Raw genomic sequence first — 12,198 nt, forward strand, 5'->3', positions numbered from 1 at the left:
TGTAGATTTATTGGTGAATAGTATGAGCATGGTTTTGTTCACATTTAACAGCAGATGGAAATTTACTAGCCACTGTTCTATTAGTTGAAAGTTTGCAAGTTACATATGAGAAGCTCCTGAATAGAGATGGTTTTGCAGATTAAGACTGTCCAGTTTGCATATTGTGCTAAAGTGGATAATAGTGTGACTTTGTACATATCATTGCTGAATATGTTGAACAGTAATGGGTAAAATATATTAGCCTTGTTGGAATACCTGCTGTGACAGCAATTTGAGCTGATATGGTATTTTGTCCTTTAAAAGACTGTGTTCTCTGGTTGAGGTAGCTGTTGAATCATACAGCAGATCTCATCATAGTACCATTATGTGCATAATATTTAAAAAATTTAATCCTAGGCTATTTCTATTTGCATTATACTACAACTGTATGTGGATTAAATACGATGAGCAGCTGGAAAAATCCGCACAAGATAACACTGCAGTCTGCATGTTGTATTTAGCCGTTTTATTACCTCATATACGTTTGTAGAACAGCAGGAAAGTACACAATAAGGGTTTGTATATCACAGTTAGTAATTTGTTGCTTATGTTTTAAATAATGTGTGGCCATCGTATTATTCTGGATCCTGTTCATCTGCTGCCAGCCTAGTGATGACAGATTGAGTGCAGGATGTGATGATAGCTTAAAATCTTTGTATTCCGTCTTAAGATGTCTTTTGTTGTCTAGTTTATCTTGTGCTCAGGTTTTGTTTGAAAATAGTTTTTCTTCCACTCCTCAGTGTTTCTTTTTGTAAGAAATAAATATAATACCTTCATGACCAGTTATCACTGCAGAGAAAGATAGTGCAAAATGCAGAAAGGTACTCTGATTGAAATGTTAAGTCTGAAAGCTCTACTCAGTGATATCAAGAATGCCTTAACTGATGCACACTTTGTAGATGAATACCATTTTATGAAAATTATTGCTGTTGTCCCAGATTAACAGATCAAAAATAGTTTCCTAATCAGTCCCTCATAGTAAACTAGACCACTAACGCTATTTGTTGGGGGGGGGCATGTTTCCCTGCACACCCGCAATGCACTCACATAATCACAATACCTTTATTTTACATATCTAAGTCATACATCTTCAGGGTAGAGAAAATGGCTAATCTGCATTCTTTGCAGAAGTTGTCCTAACAGTGAAGTTTCAAAACATAACAGAGATGTGCAGAGATGCAGAAGGGAGGAGGTTCCACTGTAAAATATACCTAGTTCAAATTGCTGTGAAAGGAACCAGTTCTGCAAAACTGTATTCAATGCCATTTCAGTAGCAGGATATATCATCATCCTTATATTATATATCCAAATGTAATGCTATGTGGGGGTCGGGGGATGTAAGGTTATGCCTCAAAGAGTTTGCCAGTACAGCTCATAAAGATAATTGGCAGAAGTAGAATTTAGATGGACAACCTAATTTAACTGAAGGGTTTTTTTATTTCTGTAACCTGTGACTCAAACCAGCCTTGTGCTTTACTGTGAAGTTGCCTAGTCTAAGTAAGAAGTTTTATGTAAATGTTTATTTTATTTCTTACCACTGTTTTTTACCCTTTATGGGAAGGAAGGGATAGCTTCTGGACAAGAAAATTTACTTTTTCATAGATTAGTACTAGGTTAACTGTCCTCTGGGGCCATTTTAAGCCTTGCCAATTACCCCTTTGATTTATATTTTGTTGTTTTACCTTTAATTTTCACTGTTTGTTGTTAGAAAGGGATAGGTTTTTAGACGGGAAACTCTAGGCATCCTAAAGGACATAGTCAGCTATGAAGTCACACAGACTGCAGATAGGACAATCCCTATTCCTGTGCCAAATAGGCTCCATTTTAAGAGGTATGTACCCATAAAACATGCCTGAGCCCCAATTGATGGAAATGGACACGCTTGTTAAATATTTAACCTCTCTGTTATGGCTGCACTGTTGGTTGCAGAGCTAATATTACCTGTAATGTTTGTTTTGTCACATACCTGTTTGTTTATATCCTGGCTGGCTGGTGTTGCTAGGGCAGTTTTACTGTGAAATAAGTACAAGGCGTACACATGCTTTTGAAAGTTATTGATGAGTCTATTTGTCATTTGGTTGATGGGCATAGTGTACCATGTATGTTGGATACTTTTTGTAGATCCTTTACCTGGATGATTCAAGGAGCCTGTACAGAGTCTGCACTAGAACTACATTTTAGACAAGTATGCTAAAGAATATTTTAAAAGGAGATCACATGGTAATCCTTCGCTACGAAGTTGTGTGTGTGTGTGTGTGTGTGTGTGTGTGTGTGTGTGTGTGTGTGCGTGTAATTTCCTATAACAGACTGGGATAAAAAGGCATGATATGTCAATAAGCTGAGCAGATTGCCTTTCTTTTTTATTGTGTCTATGTGGACATTGCTAAAATTGATTAAATGTAAGATTATAAGATTGTAATTCAAACAAATTCAGAGTTAGATATTCCTGGAGGATTTCTTAATGTTAATTAAGGTTGTTCAAGGCTACATTTGCAAGTAACTTGGCTACAATTCATGCCACATTGCACTGAAACAGCCATACTTTATACACATCTAGTTCACATTATTGATAGATGAGAAGGTCAAACAGCTAAATATTGAGCCAAAATTATTGACTTTCAGAAAGTTCAAAACAAAATTAAAAGTTTGTAGTACATTAAGAAAATACAGAAATAACTTTGTCATAAAACGGTCTGTGTTGTATGTACATGTTAAGTATCTTTGTGTTGTTGTATAACTAAGCAACTGGTAGAATTTAACACTAAAAACACTGCACAGCCATTGTGAAGTCTTTGAAACGCAATTTATTGTAAACCCACGAGAAAGCGTTTTTTGTTTAAAACAGCGTAGTAAACTTCATACCTCTCAAGTATACCTCATTACGAGGAACATACCTCATTTGGGGTCTTAAAAAGTTCATGTTCCTCGCAGTTCCACATTGAAAGAGTCTGTCAGAGTGTCACACATTCAGTGAGAATTTTTTTAAGTGAAATCCATGGCAAATAGAAATTAATCATATGAATTCATTAAAGGATCTTCTTTATAAGTTAAAACCAGCATATTTTAACCATCCTATGACCTTCCTAGTTGAAGTTGTTAATAAGTCACATTAGTGTATGTGTTCCACATTTTGCCCATTTGTTCCACATTATGAAGGTGACTGTTCCTCATTTTGGAGATGAAAGGTTGAGAGCTATGTAATAAACTCACTCTCATTAAAAAAAAAAAAATAGAAAAAGTTGTTTTCCTTTTGACATATAATCTTCTCCATACTGTGTTTTAAACATAATTTGAGTGTTTTAAACAAATGTACTGTTTCTTACTGGCAGGCATTTTTCATATGAGTTAGTGTCAGTCAGTTTTCATGAATCACATTTTGTGGGGAGCAAAGGCAGGATGCAGATGAAGAAAGTGAACCACGGCAGTTAACTCTTCTTTTTGGTCACAAATACTGTAAAAACTCATTTTTAAAACATAACCAATTGCTAGATTGTGTCATTAACCTTGTGGATGCACAGCTCCCAGACTAGTGTATGTTGAGATGAATGGAATGATGTGGAAAGACAGATTTTGTTATTATCCTTGCAATGATGCTAGCAGTCATCAACCAGATATTGTCTATTTGATTTGTGAGGACAGCTGAGATGACAGGAATAGTGTAATAAGATATGTATTATTATTTAAAATTATGCTGGCAGTGGTAAACCAGATATTTTGGCAATGTTTCTAGCTTTGTAATTTGCATGGCACAACCTGGAAACGTGTGGTCAATTGTTTGAGTGGATTGTGGTTATGAAATAATATTATATAGCCATCAGATGTCAGACTGCAACTTATGGATGGGGGTTATGGTTGCCAGGGTGAATAACTCTTGTCATTTGCTCACTTTAAACCATCACTCTGTGGTTTGGCAGGACTTGTGTATTTGTGAGAAGTAAGATGGAGTACATTGGATACCTGATATGCACAGACAGAGTAGGTATAAATGTCGTGTTTACAAGTTGGAAAATTAAGCAACAGTGATGAGCATTTCTGCAATATTCTTAGGTTCACTGACAGGTGTTTTTGAGTTTCAGATTTCATACCATACAGAAAAGTTATACTGATGCAAGACCTACTGCTCTTTCTAAGTTTGTAAGAGCAGCATTTAAAAATTGTCTATTTTTTGGACCTTTGTCCTACTTTTATTTATGGCCTTATCCAGATTTCTTGCTCTGAGGTTGAGAGTATATGAAATGTGTCAGGGGCTCAGGGCCATCAGCTGGAGACGTTTCAAATTGCGACATACTTGTAAGTGTTCAAAGCAATGTGTGTATGTAACAATGTGTGCTGTGTAGACTATTCAGCATGTGCCATACTGACTGAGCATTTATTTCATGTAAATAAGTATGTGAAGCATTGATCCCATTGCACCATAGCCACCCCGTCTTGTTGGCCACAGCCCATCTTGTTGGCCACACCCCATCTTGTTGGCCACACCCATCCAGCTGTCTCCTGCAGCCCCCCTTTGATTTGAAGTCACCAGCCGCCACTGTTCAACTCTTGTACTATCAAACGCAGGTACGACTGGGCTTTAAATTATTTTGGCAGACGCTTCAATTACAGAATGTCGTCGGATACTACCGGAGTTCAAAAGAAGCGCAAAGATAAAGACAGGCCTCCGAGGTCCAAACAGGACTCGTTGCAGCTGGAGCCAGCGTCCGGTTCAGCTGTCGTCAGTGAGGCGCTTTTGCAGCCCGTCGTCCGCTGCTTCTGAACCGATGGCCGATACGGACTCCCATGGGGAGCCATCAAGGCCCACTATTTTAACTGCTGCAGGACTTTCGGACGTCGCTCCTTCAGATGGGTCCGGAACCGCTGTGCAGGTACCGGCTTCTGAGGGGGTTTTCAGGCCTACTCACATTACTATTTCAAAGGCAAAGACAAAGACTCCTTCTAAGTCTAAAGTTTCAGCTCAAGCTGCTTCTGAATCCACTCCCAAGACACAAAAACAATTATTGAGGATGGCTGAAGACTTGCTTACAATGATTAGGGGTTCTCACCCTCCTGAGAAAAGGCCTTGACAGGATGTTACTCTGGATTCTTCTGACCAGGCCTCTGTCTCTTCTGTTTCTTCCTCTGATCAGGAATATTCCTTCCCCTTATGAGGATTCGGATGCTGAGGAATCTTTGCCCTCGGCCTCTCCGCCTGAGGATTTTTCTTTTGGGGAAACCTTGCATGAGATGAGGGAACATTTTCATTGGGAAGGACAGGAATATTCTGCTTCCAAAAAGAGGCTTAGAGAATTTCTTCTTCTTCCTCAGCATAGGCCTTTAGCTATCCCTCCTGTTTTGGACATTGTGGATGATGCTTTTTCTGAGGCTAATTTGAATCCTGATTCCATGCCTCCTGCTCCTTCTAAGCCTGATAGATTTTATAGGGTTCCTGACTCTCATTTATTTCTATTTAAAATCCTTCTGCAGACCCTGAAACTATTTCTCAGGGTTCTAAGGCTGCTAAGGTTGCTACTTCTAAAATCCTATTCCCTCTGAGAAGGATTCTGGTGCTTTGGACAGGTGGGGCAAAAAGGTATATACTTCTGCTACCCTTTCTGTAAGGGCATTAAATTGCCAGTTTCATATGTTTAAATACCAGCAATTTCTTTTGTCTGTTTTAAAGCAAAAGCTTGCTGCCTTACCTGCTTGTGCAGAGGATAAGGAGCTTCAGGATGTTTTGCATGCTACTGAACAGGTTAACAAGCATAGTTTACATTGTGGTTTTGATGCCTTGGATGCTTCCTGCAGGGCTGCTGCCTCTGGTACTGTGATTAGGAGACATGCCTGGCTTCGTGAACAAAGTTTGCCTGAACAGGTTAAGGCTAAGTTATTAGATGCCCCTGTTCAACATGATGTTCTTTTGGTTCTAAGGCTGAGGAAGTTATTAAAAGATGGAAGAAAAGGCAAAGTCCATGCAGACTGTAAAAGATTTCTTGCAGGTTCAGCCTCCTAGATTTTCCAGGAATTGGCCCACTAAAATTGGTCCTTTCCCACGCCTGACAGGCCTCAAAGGGGAAGATATAGGCGCTCCAGAGGCCGTGGTCAAGGCCAGACCTCGTACAGATCTAGACAATGGACTGCTTCTTCACCTAGAAGGGGAGAAGACAGATCCCAATCTCAAAGAAAGCAAACCCAATGACTCTCGGTTGGGCTTCAGGACCTCTTTACCTGGACGCCCTCTCGGAGGAAAACTGTCTCTTTTACAGGAATTGGACTCATATTACCCAGGACAAATGGGTATTGGATGTGATTTTAAAGGTTACAAGTTCCACTTTCACACTTTGCCAAGGACTCACGGTTGGCCAGATCTGCCAAAACTTCAATGGTCAGAGGCCTTAACTCAAGTGGATGCTCTTCTGGCCATGAGAGCCATAGAGCCTGTTCCACTCTTGGAAATGGGAAAAGGATTTTATTCAAGGCTGTTTCTGGTTCCCAGAAAACAAAACTCTTGGAGACCTATTCTGGACCTTTCTGTGTTAAACACCTTTTTGGAAATTCCAAAGTTCAAGATGCTCACTCTGCAACAGTTACTTCCAATGCTCTCTCAGGACGCCTGGATGGTGACATTGGACTTAGGGATATGCAAATAGGCTTCCTTTATCAGACAAGAACGCAGGAAATTCCTCAGGTTCAAGGCAGGTTCGAGGCACTTTCAATTCTCTGTTCTGCCCTTTGGTTTATCTACTGCGCCCAGAGTCTTCACCAAGTGCCTGGCACCAGTAGTGGCTTACTTCAGGGGATTCAGATTTACCCCTATTTGGATGACTGCCTTATTCAGGCAGACAGCAAAGATCTTCTGCTTCAACACCTAGACTTCGTTCAACATCTTCTCTTACTGGGATTCTCAGTGAACATAAAGTCACATTTGATCCCTTCTCAACAAATGGTATTCTTGGGAGCCCTCTTAAACACAACCTTACAAAGGGCCTACCTCACTCCAGAAAAACAAACTCAGCTGGCTTCTACTTTCAACACCTTGGCAACTCTATCTCAGCTCACTGCAAGGAAATTCCTGCAGGCTCTGGGCTACATGGCTTCCTGCATTCTGTTGATTCCAAACGCAAGGCTTCACATGAGAAAGCTTCAATGGTACCTGAAAAGTGTATGGTCACAGCATTATCACGATCTGGATATTCTGATTCCTCTGATCCCCTGCCTCCAGAAGGAGTTCCTCTGGTGGTCCACGGCATGCATTTTAAACAAAGGAAAACCTTTTCGTCTCCCTCAACCTACTCAAATCCTAACCACGGACGCCTCGGATTATGCCTGGGGAGCACATTTTCTAGACAACTGCCAGCAAGGAACCTGGACAAAGGACCATCTTCACTGGCACATCAATCTGAAGGAGATGTTGGCAGTTCAAAATGCCCTTTGGCCTTCAAGCACCTTTACAACCAGGGCCTCTGCTAATTGCACAGACAACACCACGGTCATGTGGTACATCAACAAGCAGGGGATCTCATTCTTACCCCTTTGCAGACTGGCTATGAGTTTATGGGACACAGCTCTAAATTTGAATCTGCATCTCCAGGCTCAATTCATTCCAGGAAAACAAAATCTTTTAGCAGACAGCCTGAGCAGAAACATTTCAGATCCTCACGAATGGATGCTAGACACCAACTTGTTCAAAAGGATTACTGCAGTTTGGGGATGTCCCCAGATAGATCTGTTCGCATCCCATCTCAATCATCAGCTGCCTCGCTTTTGCACCAGGTCCTTCCACAAAACAGCATGGAGAGTGGATGCCCTGTCTTTCAGTTGGAGAAGTCTGTCTGCATATGCCTTCCTGCTCTTCCTCTACTGCCTCGGGTACTACTGAAGATAAAGCAGGACAAGCCCAAGTTCCTCATCTTGATTGCTCCAAATTGGCCTCGACAGTTTTGGTATCCGACTCTAAAACTCCTGTTCTCGGGGCCTCCTTGGATTCTTCCACTGAACCCTTCGCTTCTGTCCCAGCATCAGGGTCAGTTACTACATTCCAACCTCAAGACCCTTTGCTTGGCAGCTTGGCTCTTCAAAACAATTTGATTGCCTCTAGTCTTCCCAAACAAGTTTTGGATGTTCTTTTGGAAGCTAGACGGCCTAGCACTAGGAAATCTTATGCCTCTAAATGGAAGAGGTTTTCTATTTGGATGCAGGACCGAGGTTCTGATCCTCAGGTTCCTGATCTCTCCTCTATTTTGCTTTACCTTCGGAGCTTTTATCTAAGGGACTTTCATTTTCTTCCATTAAGATTCATGCTTCTGCTATCTCTGCATTTCAGTTCTGATCCTCCTGTTTTTTCACATCCTTTGGTGAAGCAGTTTTGAGGGGGCTAAGAATTTGGCCTCCTAGGACCCTCCGTCCCTGCCTGGGATCTTAATTATGTTTTAGAAAAACTTACTTTGCCTCCTTTTGAGCCTGCTGCATCTTCAGATATTAAGTTTCTATCTTGAAGACTGTTCTTTGTTAGCTTTGACCTCTGCCAGAAGGGTCTCAGAGTTGCAAGCTCTTATGGCCGTGGAACCTTACCTTATTTTCCATCAGGACAGAGTATCCTTGAGGACCAATCCTACTTTCATGCCTAAGGTGATTTCGAAAGTGGCCTTGAATCAGACAATTCACCTTCCTACTTTCTTTCCAAATCCTCAAAATAAAGGGGAAAGGATTTTGCATTCATTGGATGTGCACAGGCAGTTAAGATTTTACTTGGACAAGACTAAAGATTTCAGAAAGTCTAACCAACTGTTTGTTTCCTTTGCCTCCAGTTCACTTGGAAAACCTATTTCTAAACAAACCATTTCCAAATGGATTGCTTATGGGATCAGATTTGTTACACTCATCATGGTAAACAGTTTCCTGGAACCATTAGAAGTCATTCTACTAGAGCAGCTGCTACTTCTACCGCTTTTCTCAGAGGAGTACCTACCAAGGATATCTTGGAAGCTGCCACTTGGAGTTCAGTGCATACTTTTTCCAAGCACTACAATCTCCCTTTGTTTTCTAAGTCTAGGGCAGGCTTTGCCTCTGCTGTCTTGCAGGGTATTCTTGCCTCCCCTTCTATCTAAAGCCTCCTCCCTCTCTACACTGCTTTGGGATTCCACCCTACAGTTATGACTGCAACAGTGAAACACGAAGAACATAGTACAGTTGTGTACACCTACCATAAATGTAGATGTTAGAGTCTTCACTGTTGCAGTCGGGGTTTCCCTCCCTCCTATCCCCTCTTTTCCTTTTTTGTGGTGTATTTGTGTTTCCTTGTTGGATTCATTTTTGATTTATTGGGGTATTCTGACATCTAGGGCAAGAAAGGCTGGAGAAGATGGCGTCGGCTGAGGGCTGTGTACCAAGGCGTACTGACGTCAGGCTACTAGCTTATACAGCCGACGCCGGACCCAGACTTTGGGATTCTGGCCGACCTCGGGCTGCCTGCCTGCAGGAGCACCCTACAGTTATGACTGCAACAGTGAAGACACTCTAACATCTACATTTATGGTAGGTGTACACAACTGTACTTTTTTGCTTGTTTGGAGCTTGAGTTGCATGCAGATATTTCTAGAAGACTTGATTCTTGGGTCACTTACTGTGCAACGGCACCTGTTGCTGCTGAGAATGTCCTGTGTGGCTAGAGTGACTGGTCATTTGCCCTTTAATAGAATGCGCTTTTCTTTTAAACTGAATTAAAAGCTCCCCCGGCTCCTTTCAACTTGCTTCTCCCCAGAGCCAGAGGTGTCTCGGGTCCTTTCTCTGGTGTTTGCTGCCCTCCCCCGCCTGTCTAGGCTGATGTCAGCCTACTTGCCGTGGTCCACCAGCAGCCTCTCTGAAGCCGAAGAGGACAGGATGATGTGGAGATTCATCCGCACTCTGATTCAGATGGGAGTCTTGCCTGCCCCCTCCAGGGCTGGGGGCATGCAGTCCACTTTTATCCTGATCACTCCTTCTCCGATCTGACCCCTGGCTTTGGAGTATTTGGATCTAAGGCCCCCCCGGCGTTGAGGGGTCATTTCTGATGGTAATTCAATGCCACCCATTGCCCTGAGCGGGTTGGCTCCGACGAGCTCTGAGCCAATAGCCTCTGTACCAGATCCGAGGGGCTGGTGTCTGCTCTGAGGTTTTCAGACCCCGGCCTTCCACTTAAGAGTCTCAGTGCCTGGAGGTTTGGCTCCTGCTCCCACATTTGACTCTGAGGATTATGGACCTGGTTGTGGTCCCAGCTCCAGGGGTTCATTCTTTTGTCTCCGATGTGGTGGAGAGGATCCTGTCTCTTTCATCTGGATCCTTGATGCTCTTGTCCTCTGAGTCCATCCTGGCTCCCTCTTTGTCTGGCCCAGATTCCATCATCCTGCCCCATTCAGGGACAGCTTGCAGCCTCTTTGCCGTAGGGAGCTCCACCACGGGAGCAGCCTGAAGTTTTAAAGTCCTCCCCAGAGACCCGCCCCCCGAGGAGTTTCCTTGAAAACAAACATGTAAAAGGAGACACTCCCTGACAGAGTCTCTCATGAAGGACAGAGACTTGGAGGAAGGGGAGGGCCCCCCCTGTCACCCCCCAGATGTCTGTTTTGAGACCTCATGGAGATCCTTCACCAGCGTGGAGGGTGGTGTGCCCAAAAACCAGCCCTGACAAGTAGGTGTTTGGAGCAGGACCCTTTACATCCTGGGTGTCCCTTCCCGTGGATCTCCTGGTGGATCTTACTACATCTCGAGCGTTGAAGGAGCCTGACATGGTGGGGTCCATCTCCAAATGCACTGACAAGATCCTCAGTGCCCCATCAGATAAGCTGCATTGGTTGAAGGGATCCCCTGTCGATGCATGGTGATGGTGGCCACCAAGAAGGAGCTCGCGCAGTAGAGCTGCACGGTCCATCCACCGGACCGAGAGTCTAGGACCTTGGACCATTTTGGGAAGCAGATTTACACTTCAGTAAAATTTGTGGTACTTGCTCTGAACTACATGGCACACGTTATCAAGCTGCAGTGTGGTCTGGTTAAGGAGGTCGCTGAGTTTGCCCCAAGGTCCATGTTGGTGGCGGAAAAGGTTTTTTCCTCCCAGATGACCATCCATCTCAAACACCTCTATGCGGCTTCTATCTTATGCAACAGAAGGCACTGCTGGAGCAGGCGTTGCCATCAGATGTCACGCCTGGCTCCGACTTTCTGCCTTTTCCGAACAATTTAAGGTGTCTTCTGCAAATGCCCTGTATGATGGTTCCACTCTCTTTGGAAAGACTGTATGGGACACGCTGGTCCAGAGCAAGAAGGATGGGAAGACTCTGCCATCAGAATATGCTTCTCAACCCCTTGACTAACCTTTTCCAGGAAACTGTGAGGGGTGAAGATGTGGTTCCAGAAGTCACGGGGTTATTCCCAGACGCTCAGGACTCTCCTTCCCCCAGAGGCACAGGGGGAGTTGACAGATGCTGCCCGCGTGGCAGAGGGGGTCCAAGGAACCAAAGGTCTCTGGATTCCTTCCTGGACAGACCTGTGCAGCAGCCCTGAAGGGTTGCCTGGCTGCTCATCTCTGGAGGCAATTGGGGATAGACTTTTGCTACACCCAAAGGCCTGGGAGTCCATCACAGACTATCGTTGGGTGTTGCAAATCATATCCAGAGGATATTCAGTTCCCTTCACTCACATGCTACTCCCTCCCAGATGTTACACCCATGCAAAGGGAGGATGCAGCAGTGGAAATTTCCAAGCTGCTCGAAAAGCGAGTCCTCTAGCCCATCCCCCCAGACCAGTCTGGATTAGGCATGTATTACAGGTTCTTTTTGGTGCCAAAGAAAACGGGGGACTTTAGAACGATCCTGGATCTGTCATCCCTAAACCTGGCAGTTGCCAAGATGAAATTCCAGATGGCCACACTCCAATCTATCCTGACCTTCTTGGAGGAAAACAACTGGATGGGCTTGCTGGACCTCCAGGATGCATACTACCACATCAGAATGGACAGACGCTCTCGCAGGTTCCTTTGCTTCTGGCTGGGGGCCAATCATTATCAGTTCAGAGAGCTACCCTTTGGTCTCACCACATCACCCAGGGTATTCACCAAAGAGCTGGCGGCAGTAGCAGCTCACCTGCAGCTGCAGGGCTTCCAGGTCTTTCCCTGCCTGAACAATTGGCTCCTTTCCACCGTCTGTTTTGGCA

This window comes from Protopterus annectens, chromosome 4.part0 (assembly GCF_019279795.1).
Source record: "Protopterus annectens isolate FY-2018-M chromosome 4.part0, PAN1.0, whole genome shotgun sequence".
Lineage (NCBI taxonomy): Eukaryota > Metazoa > Chordata > Ceratodontiformes > Protopteridae > Protopterus > Protopterus annectens.